Raw genomic sequence first — 21,581 nt, forward strand, 5'->3', positions numbered from 1 at the left:
GAATGATATTGCAAACTTGAGTCTACATTTCAGACATTGGTTTGTTTTAAATCTAAGATTGAACATTTGTAACTGCTCTAAAGAAACTCTACCATCTTTTTGTCCAGTGAAACATGTTGAGACACAACACTTCTCAGCATGTGTTCAAGAAGAAATCAGGGTGAAGACTGAGTTTCAACTGAGTTACACACAGCCCCAGAAGGTAACTCTTTAACATCCCTTTATATATACTCCGCAGATGTTGGTATGGGGAGGCAGAGGGGCATCTGGGTGGAAACTCAACCACACGGGCAGGTTTTAAATAAAAAGCAGATATTGTTTCTTTCCCTCTCAACTCCCCATTAACCTTATTTCCCACATGGTTCTAGTGGAGCTTTACCGATAATAGCTAATGAATTCTTAAAAGAATTTGTGCTATGACATTTTATTTTATGTATTTCCCTTGGTAGGGTGTCTTATTTTTCTTCCCTGATAGTTTAATAAGTGTATTAAAAATGAATTTTAATTTCCTATTAAATGAAGCCAAAATACACAAGTAATTAAACCTTCAGTTGAATTTACTTCTAATTATAGACTGTTTCTTTTAAGAATAAATTGCATCAACTCAATCTGAACCTAAAGGTTGCATTTTGACATATTAGTATAAAATCACTAAGTGCTGTTTTAAATTTTTACCCATTTTATGTTTCTGATGCTTTAGGTTTTGGGGGTGGGGCTGGGAATCAAGTTCTGGAAATCCTCATCCAAAGTGTACATAACTGGCAAAGCATTGAAGTAGCTTAACAGCTAACAGGATAAAATTTAAGATATAAACATATATATCTTGTTTTGCCTAGGCAGCCAGAGAGATCATAGAACTCAGAACTGAAGCGTCTTATCATTATCTGTACGACCTTAGGCAATTCATTTCATCTTTGGGGGTTTTCATTTCTCCATATGTATAATGAAGCTGAGAATAACCTGTCCCCAGGTGGTCATAAAGTCATAAAGATCACATGAGACAAATGAACGCAGAAGTGTTTTATAAGCTGTGAAGTCGTATACTACAGAAATCTTATGGCAATACTACTGAAGGCCCATAACTTTTCACAGCTCTCCTAATGAGAAACCTGGAAACCCAACCGGAGGCCCACATTCAGGAAGGACCTCACACAAGTGTAATATATTATTATTATTAGGGGTTCTTGGCACCCAGGATTGCAACTAGTGACACCTCACGAGCTTGCCCATGTGTCTTTGATTAAGCTCAGGGAGAAAGTACTCCCGTGGACCTGAATTTCCTGACCTTTTATAAAACCAGGAAGAGAAGAACCAGCCACTGAAACATAAAGGAGATCCCCAAAATGAGTTAAGTAAAGCAGACTTCAAAAATGACAAGAGAAAATGAAATATGGGGAAAGACAGAAGAAGCCAGTTGCACGCTTGGCTTGGCTGTGCTAGACAAAAAATGATGCTATTCCATCTTGTATCTCACGAGGCATCTTCTCTGACGTTACACAGTGGAAGTGTGCAATTAAGGGAAGAAATGTGTAAACTGAGTTATTCTTCAGCAGCAAATTGCTTCTGAACCAAGAGCACAAATGAATGAGCTACATTAACTCTGGGTCCAGTCTAGGCACATAATAGAGAAGAAACCCACAAGTATCTGTTTATGGAGGAGCCCCTGGGAGGTGAAAGTGCTTAATGTACTTTACCAAAAGACTGGAGGTTCAAGTCCATTTGCAGGTACCTCAGAAGAAGGCCTGGAGATGAACGTATGGTAGTAGTGACACAAATGATTTGCTCATGGCTATGAACAACAAAAATTCACCTAAGGACTGGTGGTTCAAGTCTGCTCAGTGTCACCTCAAAAGAAAGATCTGGCAATCTGCCCTGCTAAGAGTGCTGCTAAGACAACATATGGAGCAGATAATTTTTCAAACAAATAATTATCTTTTGGGTGTTCTTTTTAACTAAAAAAAAATAAAGAATGGGGAAATACACATGGATTAAGTTCCTGGTGGATCCCATTTGACCATGGACCAAAGATATGTGACATGTTGCTTTTCACTCAAAAAAAATGTTTATTGAGGGAATAAACATTTCTAGAATTGTGGGTGTGTGTGCAGGATGGAGCATAAAAGCCTCTGCTCATCGACTTGTAAATACAGATGGTCAATAAATAGGCAAACTAATAGATACTTTCTAATGGTATAAAATGCTGTGAAAAAAATTAAGAAGTGTGCTGGTAAACTTGTGTGTCAACTTGCCTGGGCCATGATTTTCAGTGAGTTTCAAGTTATGATGTAGCTATCTTCCACGAGATGTAGCTATCTTCCATGATGAAATATGATTTAATGGAATCACTTCCATATGGGATCTGTTTTGAGCAGCCCACCAATTGAAAGAGGATTTCCTCAGGGGTGTGGTCTGCTTCTATATATGTGGCAAGGCCCGCTTGCTTTTTGCTAGATCTGGATTTCATGTTCATGGATAGAAAGGCTTAACATTGTGAAAACATCAACACTGGGTAAATCATTCTACAAATATAAGGCAATTGTGATCCAAATCTTTAAATAAATGAAAAATAATTATTACTAACTTTATGTTGAGAGGTAAGAGACCTAGTGTAACCAAAGAACAGCTTATGAAGAAGAACAAAGTAGGAGGCCTCTCACAACACGACCTCAAATCCTATTACACAGCCAGTAGTCAAAACAGCCTGATACTGGCACAATTATAGATGCATAGACCAATAGAGCAGAAATAAATCAATACACCTGTAGACAAAATATCTTCAACAAAGGTCCAAAAATCATGATGAGAAAGACCTCCTCCTTAACCAAGGGGGGTGGCACAATTGTATCTACATCTGCAGAAGGATTCAACAGGACCCATATGTTACCCCCAAAGATGGTTCCAAGATGGACTCAAGATGGATCAAAGATCTGATTGTAAACATTCAAGTTATAAAGATCATCAATGAGAAAATAGGGACAAACTTAAGGGCCTGTGTTGGTTAGAGTTTATATCAACTAGAAATTCCTGGGGCAAGGTCCGGGTGGAACCCAACCTATCAATCAGGTTGGAGCCTGAAGACACCTCCTTGGGGGTGAGGCCTTTTGTACAAAGAGAGATGCTAAACAGGGCTGAGTTCTCGTTTGCCCCTGCCCCTTCTGCTGGAGCTGGAGATCCTGAGGTTGGTTTGTCAGTCTCCTGATGTGTCACCGGCCAATCACAGGAGTTGTCAGTATACCTTGAATTCATTTGGCCAACCTCCGATTTGTTTATATCTGCATCCCCCGGCCTGTGGCATTTCTGCTTCATTGTCCTGTGTCATGTGTGTCAACTTCCACAGCTACACAAGTCAGAAGATACCTCAGTTCACATCTGACCAATAGACTTGAACTATACTGAGCTTTCCAACTTTTACAACGGTGTAAGCCATTTATTGATAAAAATCTTTCTCACACACACATGCTGTGTTAGGATTCTCTAGAGAAATAAAACCAGGACACCAATGATTTTATATATATATAAGAGGATATGTTTATACAGCAAGAAGGAATATAAAAGCTAATTAGTCCACATAGCAACATAGAGAGTTCAGTTCAACTCATTTCCGTGGAACACTTAATATACTGGAAGTCCTTCAACTCACGTGGGCTACTGGGTTCAAGGTCAAGGAGGCAAACAGCAGAGTCCTCCTACGGCAAAGAAAGCCGAGTCTTCCCACAGGCAGCAAGCAGCAGAGTGGGTCAGCAACAGTCAGTAGTTCAGCAGCTTAGCAAAGCAGGTTAGATGGGATATCAAACACAAGCAATGCAAGGTGACAGGATCCACCAGCCCCAAGCTCAAGCAATGTACACACCAGCAGCGAAGCGAAGCTGGTCTCAAAGGAGCCTCAAGCTCAAGTGATACCATCCATGGGTGGTCTTGGCTCACAGGTGGTAAGGCTCCCAGGTTGAGGCAGAAAACTAGCGCCAGCATGCTCTGATCACCAGAGATCAAGAAAGAGGAGGGGAGGCCTTGCAGTCATTTATATCTTTGCCCTCCAATCACACTGTGACATGATTAATCCCACATGTTCCTATTGGACAGATTGGCCCAATAAACCTACCTATTACAGTCCACCTCTAGCCAGATTAGCACCCGTACACAATTCTTTAGCCATATATAATTTCCATAAATCAATGAAATCACACTTAAACCTAACAGCATACATCTATCATACATATAAATGAAAACACACTGAATCTAATTGAATCTGGTACCTCATACATGAACAAAGGAAAGATATTCAATAAGCACATGTAAATAAGATAGCCTTACAGCCATAACCTCACTTTTGCAATTGATCATGTGGTCATAATTGATAGGTAGAACTACCTTCTACTACCTATTCTGTATTGCCTTTGCCCTTGGCCAGCACCTCAGCTAGCCATGGTTTTTTGCCTAGTGGGATGACCCAGACCTTCAATTTAGAAACCTCAGGATTGAAGGACTGGGTCATTAGATATGCTGTTAGGATTGGGTTGCTGTAGTTTACCATTCACTCTAATCACAGGGCATGGTCGTACTAAAAGACAGCCTGCAGCATCTACTGGATCCAGACATAGTCTTCTTCTTAACTTTCATTATGTAACACCAGTCCAATTTCTCCTTGGTAATTAGGATCAATCACACCACTTAGTACAGTGACACCCTTCCTGACCTGTTGATCCAAAGGCATGAGTAACCCAAAAGACCAGGGGCAATGTCAGCTGCCAGTTCAGTGGAATCACTGCTGTTTCCAGGTGGGAGAGTTCCTTCCTTCTGGACCAGGACCTGCAGGCCTGAGGAATACAGGGTTGCTGGGACAGGAAGCAAAAATGCTGCAAGTGGATCACTAGGAGTAATAATGAGTGGTGCCACTCCAGCTTCTACCCCTTGGTTCCTGGACTCATGAATCCTGGCTATTGGAGACACAGTACTATATATTGGCTGCTGGTTTAGAGTAGATACAGCCTCCTCGAGAACATTGCCCCAGCCCCGCAAATTGTTGCCACCTAGCTGGCGCCATGGTTGTGTCTTTAGGAGGCCATTCCATCATTCTATCAAGCCAGTAGCTTCAGGATGATGAGGAACGTGATATGATCAGTGGATTCCATGGGCATAAGCCCACTGCCGCACTTCATTTGCTGTGAAGTGATGTCCTTGATCGGAAGCAATGCTATGTGGGATGCCAGGCTGGTGGATAAGGCATTCTCTAAGTAAGTCCACAAGTGGTAGTTTTGGCAGAAGCATTTCATGCAAGGAAGGAAAAATCCATATCCAAAGTAGGTGTCTATTCCAGGAAGAGTGAAACGCTGCACTCTCTGTGACGGAAGTGATCCTATGTAATCAACCTGCCAACAGGTTGCTGGTTAATCTCCCTGAGGAATGGTCCCATATCTTGGATTCAGTGTTGGCTTCTGCTGATGGGAGATGGGGCACTCAGCAATGGCAGTGGCCAAGTCAGTTTTGATGAGGGGCCATCCATATAGTTGCACCCACGTATAAACTCCATCCCTGCCATCATGCCTACTTTGTTCATGAGCCCATTGGGCAATGACAAGGGTGGTAGAAGAAAGGACTAGTCTCCCTAGTGTGTGTCATGTTATCCACCTGATTGTTAAAGTCCTCCTCTTCAGAGGTGACCCTGTGGTGTGCATTCACATGAGACACAATTATCTTTTTAAAAATCATTTTATTGGGGACTGGTACAATTCTTATCACAATTCACAATCTATACATACAACCATTGTGTCAAGCACATTTGTTGCCATCATCATTCTCAAAACATCTGCCTTTAACTTGAGCCCTTAATCTCAGCTCCTCATTTCCCCTCCTTCCTCCCCACTTGCCCCTCCCTCATGAACCCTTTATAATTCATAAATCATTATTATTTTGTCATATGTTACACTGTCCGACGTCTCCCCCCACCCACTTCTCTGCTGTCCTTCCCCCAGTGAAGAGGCTATACGTAGATTCTTGTCATCAGTTCCCCCTTTCCACCCCATATTCCCTCCGCCCTCCAGGCATTGCCACTCTCAACACTGGTCCTGAAGGAGTCATCTGTCCTGGATTCCCTGTGTTTCCAGTTGCTATCTATACCAATGTATATGCTCTGGTCTAGCCAGATTTGTAAGGTAGAATTGGGATCATGATAGTATAGGGGAGGAAGCATTTAAGAACTAGAGGAAAGCTATGTTTCATCATTTCTACCCTGAACCCTGACTGGCTCGTCTCCTCCCCGCTACCCTTCAGTAAGGGGGGTAGACACGATTATCTTTACTTTTCTGGCTCATTCAGAGAGGTATGTCCACATACCTCTTCCCCACACCTCCTTGTCACCAATTTTCTAATCATGTTCTTTGCAATTCCCTGACCGTCCAGCCAAGCCATTAGTTATAGCCCAAGAATCAGTGGAGGGTGCCTGAATCATCGTTGGGTTGATTTTCCAACTTCTTGCATGCAGATGTACCAATGTACAATTGTACAATGTGCCAATGTTTCTAGAGTCTTTGACACATCCTCCTTAGTGAGTAAAATCAGCTAACGTCATCAATATAATGGACTAGTGTGACATTTTGTGGAAGAGCCAAGAGATGAAGATCCTTTTGGACTAAATTACGGCACAGTGTGGAAGAGTTGATGTACCCCTGGGGGAGAATTGTGAAAGTGAACTGTTTCCTCTGCCAGCTGAAGGCAAACTGCTTCTGGTGGTCATTTGAGGCTGGCATTGAGAAGTAGGCATTGGCCAGCTCAATAGCTGCGTACCAAGTACCAGGACAAATATTAATTTGCTAAAGCAATGAAAGCGTATTTGGTATGGAAGCTGCAATTGGAGTCACCACCTGGTTGAGTTAATGATAATCCACTGTAATTTTCCACAATCCTCCAGTTGTTTTTGTTTTTTTTTTTACAGGCCAAATAGGTGAGTTAAATGGGTTGTGGCTCCATAAAATGGCTCAGGGTTGGGAACTGATTGAGCGGCTGTGACTGTCTATTCTGCTGGTCACCTGATCTAGCATTCTTCTGCCTGTGTAGATCACGTAAATATTTAGTAGGTTTCCCATGCATTTCACTCCTAGGGACACCATGGCTAAATAGCCAGTGCCATAAATCCACACTAGACAGGTTGCTTTGACGTGGTGGGGTGGATGCGGTTATTGTAATGAACAGCAAGGTTTATACTGCTAGTCTTTCTTCCACCTCCACCCTGTCTTGTTGATTCAGTGCTGACACCTGCCCTCTACCCCCACGGTGCCCAATCAGCACCACTGTAGGCAAATGTCAGAGTTCACATAGGGCTATTCTCAGTTATTCCTGGTGCCCATAAAATAGCAATCCCAGGGGTCTTCAGAGATGCTGGGTCCCTTCACAAACTTTCTCCTTAAGGTTGTGGTGAAGGGTATGTCCTCGGGGCACCCCCTTTGTGGGTCTATGGGATTATTCTGATAGATCCATTCCAACATATCAATTTGCCTACGCTTTTGGATGTCTTCTACAGTGTACCAAGGTAGGTCAGCTACCTCAAGTTGGTCTAATCTAGGCCATCTGGCAGCCCATGCTTCAGTGAACCAACCAAATAAGCTATTGGATCCTCTCTTAACCTCTCTTGCTGAGACATTGAAGGAAGAATCTGAGCTTAGAGTCCCATATCAAGGAACTCAGACTGGTCTAATGTTACATTCCTTGCACCAGTATCAAACAATCTTAGTGACCATTCCCATGGATTATCCCCCCTCCCCCCGCCGACTTCTGCTTCTACGTATCAGAAAACGTAAGCAGACCTTTATGGCTATAGTGTACTTCTTCCTGAGTCATCAGCTGAACCTTCCCTACAGGAACTTTCTGAGACTTAATTCTAGTTACAGGTCTAGAGGAAATAATGGGTGGTGGGGTGTTTCCCTGGGGCTCTCAGCAATATCTTTTAAGGCATCTCCCCCAGGCAATGCTCCACATGCAGCCCCACCTGGCATTTCATCTTGAAGAGTTTGGTTAATCTGCTCGGGTGTGAGTTGTTTTACTGATAGTGGATTAACCCCTTCGGGGGAGGGGGCCTGGATTTATTGACTGGGGTGGCTCAATTGACTTTAGTCTAGGGGGCCCTTCTAGATCCTCAACTCATATATTGCCATCCCATGTTTCAGGGTCCCATTTCTTTCCAATTAATTCTCTTACTTTAATATGAGACACCATTCTAGACCTGCAATTCACCTGACGCTGTAATTCAGCTACTCATATGATGGATTTTGTTTTCGACAATGTCAGCTATCTTACTAGAGGTGAGAAGCCTCCCATTTGTAGCGCATACAGACGCTTTGTCGGTCTGTTATTTGGCACTTGAGACGTGCTTCTGGGGTTCTGAGATTATCCCTTGCCTTGATCACATTTTCTATTGTGAGGAGGACCAGTCAGCCAGTGTCCCTGTTGTTGTAAGTACGTAATCTGTTGTCAATTTTAGACTTAAGGTGGAGTTTAGCCTTTCAATCAGGTCACAGCTTGATGCCCTCATTTGGAGGCACTAAGGAAATAAATAGCTCACTGGAGGTAGGACACGCGCTCACTCCCTGTGAGACATTACTGACAGTGAGCCTGATGAAACTACATGGATGCAGCCAGAGCCTGGAGCTGGAGGAGCCACATGGAGATGCACACCAGCACTGAGATGCTTCCACTGCCACTGGATCCACAAGGCTTTCCATGCACTGGCCTGTAATCTTCCAGCATTTGGCATCGTTGCATGTGTTGCATGAGTCTGAAGAGGAATTTATAGATTGGTATTGGGCATATGGGCTAATATTGGACTTATGGACTTGGTCTGGACTGGGCTGGGAGGTTTTCTCAATATCTAATTGCTCTTGTATACAAAATTCTTTCATATACACATATGAGTGTCTCTGGATTTGTTTCTCTAGTCAACCCAGACTAACACACCTATATTGCTCATCCTGACAAAACTGCTGGAAAATAGCAAGCACACGATCACCTAGAGCCTCTCCTCCCACCAGCACTTCATCCATTGGTGGTGATATTGTGGATATCAACTTTGTGATTTCACACCATGGATTCACACCACCCTCTCTAGTAATAGTGTCAGACGTATCCATGCTTTTACCAGACGTATCTAGTAATAGTGTCAGACGTATCCATATTCTTAGTGCCTTTAGTGTAATCGGGCTGGAGACCCATTAGAGAAAAGACATTCTATCATACATAATGAAAAAGCACACACGGTAGAAGACCACATATGTGACTGGGCCTACTAAAAAGAAGGATATTTTTAGTTATCATAAGTCATCTTATGTACCTTAAAATGCTTCAGCAAAAGAGTAATAGATGACTGACACCTACTAAAATAGTCTTATTTTTAGTAGAACGCAGTACATGCATCAAAAGACTACATCAAAGTAGTCCAAAGAAAATTGACGATTCTACCCTGTGCTGTCCTGGTGACAACGGAACACAAATCTGTCAAACCCACAGACAGGACAGTGCAACACAAAGAGTAAACCCTCATGCAAACCATAGACATGAATTAATTAATGTGATATGTTAATAATAATAGAAGACAATATGAAGGAGAAAAGGGGAGGGGAACATAGAGGAATATTCCACACCTATTACACAAATTTTCTGTACAATTGAAATTGTGTTTGAAAAAAATTTAAGTATATATTTTTAAATTATCTGCTCAGTCCGATATTTCTGGCCTTTGAAGAACTCTCCCTGAAATTGACAGCTTTGCTTCCAGGGCCGTCTGGGTACAAATCCCAGGGGGAGGCAAACTTACCAGTTTTGCCTTCCTTTCACCCCCTTGGGAATATGCATTTCTGAGAGAGAGTGAGGGAGCATATGATAGGGTGCACCCATGGGGTACTGGCAGGTTTTTCTAATCGTTTAGTTTCCTAGTTACAAGAAGTGAAGCTAGATCACAGGAAGGGAGGAGAGCAGCACTGGAATGGGCGCAGGCGTGACCGTAGTTTGGCAGAGACTGGGTGCTGTTTGCAAACGATTCATAAAACCCTGGGCCTAGAACTGACAGCCGACGAGTCCTCTGTGACCTCTAGAAGCACCCCTGAGGGATTTTCTTAAAGCCGCTGCAGGAGCTGTCCAGACATTTGTCATCAGGGGAAATAGCTAAGAGCTTGTGGATGATCTTTACAAACAAAAAGATCCCTGGACCGCAAACAAGGACTGCTCACAGATAAAGCTGCCAAAGCAAAGCGCTGTGGCCAGAAAACTCCCTTTCTAAGAAATGCACCCAAGTAAAGAACCCGGATTGATGGTTACGCTACAGAAAATTGAACACCTAAGCACATCATTTGCAATATTCAAGAACTATTAATAAAAATCATGAATGAATACCCTGATAGCCTTCCCCTTGTTGAGAATTTTGGAGTCTCTCAAGAAAATAGTACGCAAGTTCATTTCCCTTGTAATGCTCCAAAAATGTGGTATTCTGGTTACATGGGCATCCTATCCAAGAGCGTTTTCATAAACGTGTTAGGAAAATGGAATTCAAAGGAATTGAAGCGTTCCCTGAGCCTTTATAAAGCCCCTGGTATAACGAGTTCCTGTTGTACATGTACACCGTTGTTGCTGGGTGCCATCAATTTACCCAAAACACTTCATGCGAACCCTTTCAGAGGCTTTGCGAGAGAAAGAAGGGAATCTAACTAGTTGTCTGTTACCATATCGCTCACAGCTGGAAAAACACTATAGGCTGTTCTCTGTCATGACATGGCTCAGCACACCAGGCCTTAACTTTGTACCCCTTCACCAAGAATCCTTTATGCCTAAAGTTCAAAGTCACTGCCATCAAATCAATCTTGATTGACATTGACACTAGAGAGGTAGAGCTACCCCGATAGGTCTCAGAGACTGTAATTCTTTATGAGAGTAGAACATCTCCTTTTTCTCCCAAGGAGCAGCTGCTGGTTTTGATCTACTGACCTTGCAGCTAGCAGTTCAATGTGTAACCACTATGCCACCAGGACTCCTTGCATGCACACCATGTACACACACACACACACACACACACACACACACACACACACACACTAAGAGTCCCACCTTTACCTAACAGGTCAAATCAAAATACCCTACACACCAAGACTGGGGCCTGTCTTAGCAGCCTGCTTCCTTTCCACTTAAGGTAACTTCTCTTTCTGTTCCCCACTGAGCCTCCGTGGGGCCACTCTTTGGCCTTCAAACATGACAGTTCGCTTGTGAAATTCATTTCCTTCCTATTGGCAACTTGTCCAAATCACTTCCTTAAAATGTGCTTGACACAATGGATGAATGTATGGATTGTGAGAAGAGTTGTGTGAGCCCCCAGTAAAATGATTTTAAAAAGAATTTTAAAAATGTTACTGTTAAAAATAAAACAAAATGTTGGGGGCAATACACAAACGAACAAATAAATGAAATGTCGGGTCCAAATCCCCTTTTTTCCTTTCCAAAATTGAAATTCATTCAAAGTTATGTGCAAAAAAATGCCAAATCATATAAAATTGCAGACCTTGTAGAAAGAAGTTAAATGGAAAACAAGCATCGTGCTCCCTGGAGACAGCGGCTGTTCAGTTAGCTAAACCCAGCCGGCCTTTCAGAGGCTTCTGGGCTGATCTCTCTAGTTTCTTTTCCTGGAAATCCCAAATCTTTTAAGTTGTCCTTGTCAGCTGCTATCAAGCTGTTTAGAGCAACCCCAGGTGACAAAATAGAACAGCTCAGACCACTAAGTCTTTCTCCCTCTGAGCCTCTGGGTGAGTTTCAGTCACCAACTTCTCAGCAGCTGAGTGCTCAATGTTGGGCTGCCAGGGTGCCTTTTAAATGATGTGCTCCGACAACCACAGTACTCTAACGTGTGGGTTCATACATAGCCAAATGCTAGTGAAGTTCAGTAGATGATTATTTTTTAATTAAAAGATCATTTTATTGGGGGCTGTTACAGCTCTTAGAACAATTCACACATCAATTGTATCAGCCATATTTGTACATAAATAGTCTTCATTATTTTCTAAACATTTACTTTCTATTTGAGCCCTAGGTATCAGCTCCTCTTTTTACCCTCCCTCACCCAATCCCCCCCGCAACTAGTGACCCCTTGAGCAATTATAAATTATTATTATGTTCATATCTCATACTGACAGCTGTGGGGAAGGGAGTCAGTAGATGCTTCTAAGGAGCTTTGGTGAGACTGTAGGACAAACATGGGAGCGCTGACTGCGTCTTCACTGGTTCAAACCCACCAACCACTCCCCAGAAGCAAAATGAGGCCAACTGTTCCTGTAAAGAGTCAGCGTCTTGAAAACCCTAGGAAACAGGTGCACTAAATTCCCGGAATCTGAATCACCTTGATGACATTGAAGTGGGCTAGATGCTTTTAGAAGACATCTTGGAGGTGGGGTGGGGGAGTATTTCACAGTTAAGCCCTTGGTATAAGCTCCTCTTTCCCCCCCTCAGTCCCTCGCCCTCCTGCAATCATGAATCCTTGATCAATTATATATTGTTATTATTATTTCGTATCTTACACTGGTCATTATCTCCCTTCACCCACATTTCTGTTATTTGTCCACGTTGGCAGGGGGAGGGGTGCTATATATCCAGTGTTGTGATGGATATTCCTCTTTCTCATTGCCCCCTCCCTGCCTAGCCTCCTACCCTCATGATAGCGATCCCCCCACTACTCTTCCTGAGGGATTTATCTGTTCTGAATTCCATGTCCTGAGAGCTCTTATCTTTACTAATGTGTGTTCTCCGGTCTAGCCAGATTTGTAAGGTAGAATTGGGTCATGATAGTGGGGGAAGGAAGCATTCAGGAACTAGAGGAATGATGTGTGATTTGTCAGTGCTATTCTGCACCTTGAATCATCCCTTTCTTATACCACTTCTGTGGGGGGATATCCAATTGTCTACAGATGAGATTTGGGTCTCCACTCGGACCCCCCTCTTTCTCATCATTATTGTTGTTTGTTTTGTGTCTTTTGATACCTGTTGCCTGATCCCGGAGAGACCTCATGATCATGTAGCCTGGTGTGCTTCTTCCACGTAGGCTTATTTACTTCCCTGCTAGATGGCCGCTTGTTTGACCTTAAGCCTATAAGACTCCAGATGCTATAGTTTTTGATAGCCAGGCACCATCTGCTCGCTTCATCACATTTTCTTATGCATCCATTTTGTCTTCAGCAACCGTGTCGGGGAGGTGAGTATCAAAGAGTGCTGGGTGATCAGAACAAAGTGTTCTTGTGTTAAGGGAGGCCTTGAGTAGAGACCCAAAGTCCATCTGCTATCTTAATACTTATCATATAAATATATGTATATTGGTTTCTATCCTTTCAGTATAAATTAATATATTTACATATATACTTGCCTATAGCTATACCTCTAAAAGTAGTTTTGCCTCCCATTTCTTTCCTTTATTTCCTTTCACCTTCCTCCTATCCCACTGTGGTAGGTCCATAATCTGGTGTCATTTTGAAGATTAAGAGTATAGGGGTGGAGTCTAGTCTGTCAATCAGGATATAGCCAATGAGGCTTCTGAGAGGGCATGGCCTTCCCCTAAGGGTCCTGGGAATTACTAAATTTCCTCCTTGGAAGGTGAGAAAGACTCTCTCTCTCTCTCTCTCTCTCTCTCTCTCTCTCTCTCTCTCTCTCTCTCTCTCTCTCTCTCTCTCCCCTCACTACTTTGAGATGCTCTACTGACAAGACACATGGCACTACGCTGATAGACCCCAAGACCTGGGAACTGGAGAAGCCACATGGAGACCCCTGCCAGCACTGAGATGCTTACAACGCCGCTGGACCCACAAGACTTCATACCCACTGGCCTGTGATCTTCCTGCAATCGGCACCATTGCATGTGCTTTGTGAGTCTGAAGAGGATTTAATAGATTATCGGACATTTGGGTTAAGTTCAGACATCCCCTGGGTTGGGATGCTTTCTAAATGTACAACTACCCTTTATATAAAAATCTCTCTTATACATGTAGGAGTTTCTATGGATTTGTTTCTCTGTTCTACACAGACTAACACACCCACCATCATGCTCACCCTCCATATCGCTCTCAGTATTTCCTCTTGGATACATTGCTCTGGATCAAGCCCACCGAGAAGGCAATGATTCTTGAACCCATAAAGACTAAAGTGCTGAGGGAGGGATTGTTGGTGTCAAAACAGGACAAAGAAAGATGGAGCTTGAGGGCATATGTCTGATAACCTGCCTCTGACAATAGGGAAGCCAGAAGAGGTCAGATATGGCATGTTCCTTTGCCACTTATTACAGTAATAGTTCTGTTCATAAATACATGTTTGAGATATCAGTAGTTGAGGTTGGAATACAATAATCTCTCTCATGGTTTTCTGCTCTGAGTGGAAATAGAGATTTTGTGCTATAATTATTTCCATGTCTGTATTGTCTTCCCTAGAAGTGAGCTCAGGCTTCCAATTCCCTGGTTTTAATCACTGATAGTGTCTAGCCTATGTTCTTCAGATGTTTGTTTAGTAATAAATGCAAATGAGTTGTTCTATATCCTGTAGCATCAGTTGAAACCACCAGTTGTTTTTCACATGTCACTTGACTTGGTTCTGATGTAAGATTTGTTCTGGAATTATATATGGACTTTTGTACAATGTAAGTGAATGTTTATTGGGGGGTGCTGTTTTGCTTGTTTATATGTCACTAGAAAAGAAAATGATACAAGATAAGAGAATTAAGAAAATGATACAAGACAAGAGCATTAAGAAAATCTCACCCAAAGCAAATGCTAAGCTGTTTGTGACAGCAAATATTATGCCCTGTAGAAAACAGATCAAATTTAAAATGACCCAGAAAACAAGCAAACAAAAAGCACCTTACTATATAATACAAAGAAGTCCTGGTGGTGCAACAGCCATCTGGCTGCTAAATGAAAAGTTGGTGGGGGGTAGGGGGTTCGAATCCACCCAGTAGCTCTGTGGGAGAAAGACCCAACAATCAATTTGTTTGCTGTAAAAAAAAACAACCTTCAATGATGTCGAGGAGATGCCAACTCATAGTGACCCTGCCCCAGAACAACCTTGGGGGTGTTCTACTCCATCACAAGGGGTTGCTCTGAACCAGAATTGGCTCCATGGCACACAACTACACTAGGGTGCAAACGTCCAAGAAGAAGAACCCATTAGAGTTGGGTTGGCTCGATGGAGACATCAATTCTACCTTCATAGACTACAGTCATTTCACAGCAATCATTGTGGCTGGATCGGTTTTCACTGTTACCCCTCCTCCATCCTCCCCCCCACCCACCCACCCACAGGGACAGAGGCACTTACAGTCCCACACGCATCACTCTTACGTCCTCCCTTCCAGTGAGGCACACTCTGAAGACATTTCCCTGAGGCACTCACTACTGAATAAGACTTGCCAGGTACTAGTCCACTTCTTTCTGACCTTGACTATTGTGAGGATGGATGGGGAAGGTGTCTGTCTTGTTCACTATTTGATAGCTAGCAAAACTGCAGCCAGTTAACCAGGCCAGAAGGTTGGGATGGATCCTTGACCACGGTCTTTTCTGCACTCCCAAATTCAATCCCGCGATCCCATCTATTCCTCCCCTCCCTGCGGCCTTTTCTCCAGCGGGATCAACATTTCCTCTAGCCTCTGTTGCTGCAAATTCATTCTGTATCCTGAAACCAGAGTTCTGGCTAAGAAACCAAATTGCTTAAGACCAGGTTTACAAAACGCTATACGAGCCAGTGGGCCTTACATGGTCAGCACCATCTCTTGTCATTCTCTACCAGGGATTTGCCTTTAGCTCCTTAAGGCTCCTAAATTTTTCATCTCTCTGTTTTCTGACACTTGGAATAATTCCATGGGAGCAAGTATCTTAATCTTAGATGTAGCTGGAGCGATGGAGGACGCTCCGCTGGGATGTATGTCACCATCCGATTGTCAAGAATACAGCATGCTTCTGTTTAGTAGTCCATACTTTATTTGCTTCAAGAAATAATGAAAACCTTTCTGCATAGGAATCCCAGGAAGCACATCCACTGACATAAATCCTTTCAAGATGACCTCAAAGTAACGGTTTTAAATACAGGATATGATTCAGTTTCGGGAAGAAAACTATATAAACTGGTTTCCCAATACCAATTGAACATGTATTTACACTGCTTTTCCCTGCGTGGTTTTATTTTCATCAATATCTCATCCTTGTTGCCAGAAGATGTTGTGGTACAAAGCTCCCAGTCAAGTCATCTAATAGCATAGTTCACATTGCTGGTAGGTAATGAGAGTTGGGCGGAGCACATTGAGGGCTGATTATATATTAGTCTCAGGCATATCTTTTATCTTCAGACAGAGAACATCTTCATTTCTTTGTCATGACTCTGTTTCCTGCTGTAAGTGTCGGAATACCGCAGCCCAAAATAATCATGCTATTTTGGTGTGTCTCCTAAAATATGTACTATATGATGTTGATGGCCACTTGTATTGAATCAATTCTGACTCATAGTGACTGAGTTCTCTAGAGAAACAAAACTAGGACACTTAAATGATTCGATAGACAGACAGACAGACAGATAGATAGATTTATACAGTAAGAAGTCATACAACAGCTAATTAGTCCACCCAGCAATACAGAGGATTTAGTTCAACTCACTTCCATGGAACAGTTAATATACTGGAAGTCCTTCAACTCACATGGGTTGCAGGGTCCAAGGTTAAGGAAACAGACAGCAGAGTCAGCCCTGGGGCAAGGCAAGCAGAGTGTGCCCACAGGCAGCAAGCAGAAGAGTGGGTCAGCAACAGTCAGTCACTTGGCAGCTTTGTGAAGCAAGCCAGGATGGGATAGTGAATGCAAACCATGCAGGGTGACAGGATCCACCAGCTCCAAGCTCATGCGATGTACGCACCGAGTGGCGAAGCAGGTCTCCAAGGAGCCTCAAGCTCCAGCAACATCATTCACCGGTTGGCCTGACCCACAGGTGGTGGAGCTCACAGGTTAAGGCAGAGAACTAGCTAAAGCAACAGCACACTCTAATCACCAACAAAGTGAGAGGGGCCAAGCCTTGCAGAGCCATTTATCTCTTTGCCCTCCAATCAAACTGCGACCTTGTTAATCCCACGTGTTTCTATTGGCCGTGTTGGCACAATAAACCTAACTTTCACTGTAACCATCTAGGACAGAGTGAAACTGCTCCAAAGGGTTTCCAAAACTAAAGCTTTACAGACGTAGACAACCTTAGAAGACTGGTGTGTTTGAACTACCAACCTTGTGGTTAGCAGTCAAACGTTTAAGTCATTATGCCACTAAAGCTCCTACAATGTTGAAAGAAAAGGAGAAAACTACATATATTAAAATAAGCTGGCCACCAACCTCTTAGGCATACCTTAGCCTACAAAATCTGGGAAGGAATGAGGGCAACTTTTAAATCATAAGAGGCTGGGTCAATTAGCCTCACGCCCTCCCCTGATAGGAATGATCTTGGAAGCGTGTGGCACCTCTCTTCTCAAGGACATCAGGGAACTGGGTATTTGTCACCATGGAAGCATCTGGGCAGACTCTGGTTTAAGAAACGTGAGAAGAAACCATGAATGCTGGTGAGTGTTCCATCCCAGAACTCCAGTGGGTTTCTTTAGTTCGTGAGTTGTGATTGTTCTAGGAGAAAGTACATTGTGAATCCCTTGGAAGGGGAGAGAACTCAAGATTGGCCAACACGGAAGCTTTCTTTGTTTCCATCACGCTATCCCAAAAGACTCGTGCTCTGCACAAGAGATTGAGGAAATGCTCTACCAGCTTTCACATTTTCAGCCTTCTCACACTCCCTGCCAACCGCTCATTCTTCCCTGCTCCACCAATACTGTTGACAAGTATGTTGACACATTGAAATCCTTAATTTATGAAAACAGACACATCTGGACTCAACAGAATAGTTGCAACGTTTACTTAGGATTGAGTGAAACCATGTATCTCTAAGAAATCCTTTAAATGGATTAAAACTTGTCCTTGATACATATATAGGCCATGGCCCAAATGAAAACCATCTCATTATTTCATACACTCATCAAGAACTAAACACCGATTCAATTTGTGAATGTGAATATTGCTTTGTGACAGGATCACAGGATGATTGCAGGATCATAGAAACTCATGAATGTATCTCCAAAACAGAGCAGGAAAGAGTGTTCGTGGATGTTTTGACTCTATCTAATACTCTCATATGATCAAGTTCACAAGACTACCTAGACTTATGGTCACCCTAAGAGGCAGTGTTGACTCAGTCCCATCACCCATGTGGAAGACTTGGGCTGAATTCCTGACCAATACACCCCACATGCTACCACCATCTGGCAATGGAAGCATGTATGTTGCAATCACTTTGAACAGGTTTTTGTTTAATTTCCCTGCACATGGGATTACCAAAATTGGGAGCTAACTGAGCAGCAGTAAGTAGCTGGGCCACCTGATGTTTGCAATGGTCTTTTCTTTCTTAATTAATTAAAAGCTCATTTTATTAGGGGCTCTTAGAGCTCTTATAACAACCCATACATCAATTGTATGAAGATAATTGTACATAAGTTACCATCATTATTTTCTAAATATTTACTTTCTATTCGAGTCCTTGGTATTAGCTTCTCTTTTTTCCCCTCCCTCTCCATCCTTCCCACCCTCAAGAAGCCTTGATAAATGATAAATTATTATTATTTGTGTATCTTACACCAACTGCTATCTCCCTTCCCCTGTAGTTTCTGTTGTTCGTCCCCCTTAGGGGGTGGGGTGGTGGTTATGTGTTGATCCTTGTGATCAGTTCCCCCTTCCTCCCCTCCTCGTCCCACCTTCCCCCTATCCTCCTGCTATCGCTACTCCCATTCCTGTTGTTGGATTCCATGTGTAATGAGCTCTCTTTTTTAAAAACATTTTATTAGGGGCTCATACAACTCTTATCACAATCCATACATATACATACATCAATTGTATAAAGCACATCCGTACATTCTGTGCCCTAATCATTTTCAAAGCATTTGCTCTCCACTTAAGCCCTTTGCATCAGGTCCTCTGTGTCATGAGCTCTTATCTCTTATCTGTATCTGTGTACATCCGCTGGTCTGGCCCACAGTGAATGGCAGGACTAGGGCCATGATAATGGGGGACCAGGATGCCTAAAGGAACCAGAGGAATATTGTATGCTACACTGCCCCCTGGTTGACTCATCCCTTCCTTGAGACTCTTCTAGGTGGGGATGTCTCATTGTCTACAGATGGGTTTTGGGTCTCTTCTCCAACCCTCCTCATTCTCAACAATATGGTTTTTTGGGGTTTTGCTTGTTTGGGATCTTGTGATGCCAGATCCCGTCAACACCTCATGATTGCACAGGCTGCTGTGCTTCTTCCATGTGGGCTTGTTGCACCCCTGCTTAACATGTTTAATTTCAAACCTTTAAGACCCCAGACGCTATATCTTTTGATAGCCGGGCACCATCCGCTTTCTTCACCACATTTGCTTATGCAACCATTTTGTTTTCAGCGAAGTACTGGGAGGTAATGACTTCTTATATAAAGTTATATGAGCCAATCATAGTATGATCAGATTGTGAGTTAATTTCTCCAATATGCTCAACTCAGCCAAGCATACACAGAATCAAATCTAACCTCCTCAGCGATCTTAAAGGCTGTCAAAACCATCATCCCAGACTCTCTGAAGATCCTTCCACTGATGAGACCATCTAGAATGCAAGCAGGTGATATTCCACCTGAATCTGCTTATCCTGACATGATTTTGCTACCAGAAATATCCTTTGTCTTCAGTATTTTGAAATAAAAGCACTTGAAGTTAAACAGGTACTTTTCTAAACTACACTACCATCTACACCGGAGACAAAAGAGAGCAATGAGATTGCCATCATCCAATACAGAAAGAAACCAAACCTAAGGCCATCAAGTCCATTCCAACTCACATTAAATCCAAAGGATGGGGTACAACTGGTTTCCAAAGCTGTAAATCTTTACAAGAGCAGACTGCCACACCTTTTTTGATAGGTAGGTTTATTGTGCCTACCTGACCAATAGAAACATATGTGATTAATCAGATTTCAGTTTGATTGGAGGGAAAGAGATCAATGGCTCTATATTACCTGCCACCCTCTCCCTTGCTCTCTGGTGATCAGATCATCCTGAAGCATGCATTCTGCTGCTGTAGTTCATTCTCTGCCTCAACCTGTGAGCTATACTACCTGTGGGCTAGGCCAATCCATAGATCTAGTTGCTAGAGCTTAAGGCTGGTGATCCTGTTGCCTTGCATTGCTTGTGTTCGATATCCCTTTTGGGCCTGCTTTGCTAAGCTCCCAAGCTACTGACTGTTGGTGCTCCATTCTGCTTCTTGCTGCCTTTGGGCACACTCTGCTTGCCTTTCCTGAGGAGGGCTCTGCTGTCTGCTTCCTTGACCTTGGACCCAGTAGCCCATGTGAGTTGGACTTCCAGTATATTAACTGTTCCATGGAAGTGAGTTGAACTGAACCCTCTGTACTGCTGTGTGGACTAATTAACTGTTATATTTCTTCTTGCTGTATAAACCTAACATCTTATACATATATAAAATCATAAGCATCCCGGTTTCGTTTCTCTAGAGAACCCTGCCTAACACACCTTCTCCCATACAGCTGCTGCTGGGTTCACGCTGACTTTTTGATTGGCAGCACTTAAGCAATGAGCCACCAAGGCTGCTTCATCGCCCAATAAATAACTTTTGTGTTTGTCTTAAACATTCACCTCTGTAGCACTTCAATGAACTTGATAGCACAACCTGGATTTTTCTGCACCTTATATATATGAATATTGTCCTGATATTAAATAATAAGAAAAGCACATTAGGAGAGAAGGTTAAAAAAAAAACCAACTCTGTCTTAGTTGCATTTTCCAAAGACAGTCTCTTTTGTTGCCTTGCCCTTACCACACACTTTCAGTGAAAGGTTGTAAATGCACTTTGGAGTGCCAGGTTTTTCACTTTGCACGTACCTAGAAGCATTTCCACATTAATATTGACTCTTCCTAGACCACATTTTCATGGTTACATAACAGTCAATTGTGCGATTTTATCATATTGTTATTAATCAAAAGTTAGGCTTTTTGGTTTTTAGTGTTATGTCCCCTTTCTTAGAACACAAATAATTTTTAAAAAAGGATTTGAGACAATTGTCTAATAAAAACATCTGTATGTCTTGCTGGGCATTACAGGAAGAGAGAAGCCAGGAGCACCAGAGAATCATTGCCAGGAGATAAGATGTTCTGGAAGGCTAAGAAAGAGACCCAAGGCCAGGGGCCAGGGTGAGTGGGACTTGTGTGTGTCAGTAAGACTTGTTTATTGGGCTCAGAAGATAAGCCATGGAGTGCTCTGCTGTCCTGGATGGAAGGAACAAGCTGTGTAAGCAGCAGTGTAGCAAGACATGTGGGTAAATCACTGGGGGAGAAACTGGGACAAATATGTCATTGCGTCTGCCTATGGGGAGTTAGCTTCCACGAGGTGTGAGTAGCTGTGTAGAGCATAGGTTGAATAAGGTCCTGAATAAGTCTATTCCCATAGTACTGATGTGTGCCCTTTTCT

General features: G+C 42.8%; 1 protein-coding gene across 1 annotated transcript in view; it reads right to left on the minus strand.

Moving 5' to 3' along the window:
• The window catches only part of ITGA8 (integrin subunit alpha 8), a 242,237-nt gene that overhangs the window by 210,909 nt on the left and 9,747 nt on the right, over positions 1 to 21,581 (minus strand). The gene's annotated exons all lie outside the window — the stretch shown is intronic.

The sequence above is a fragment of the Tenrec ecaudatus genome, chromosome 6, assembly GCF_050624435.1.
Source record: "Tenrec ecaudatus isolate mTenEca1 chromosome 6, mTenEca1.hap1, whole genome shotgun sequence".
Lineage (NCBI taxonomy): Eukaryota > Metazoa > Chordata > Mammalia > Afrosoricida > Tenrecidae > Tenrec > Tenrec ecaudatus.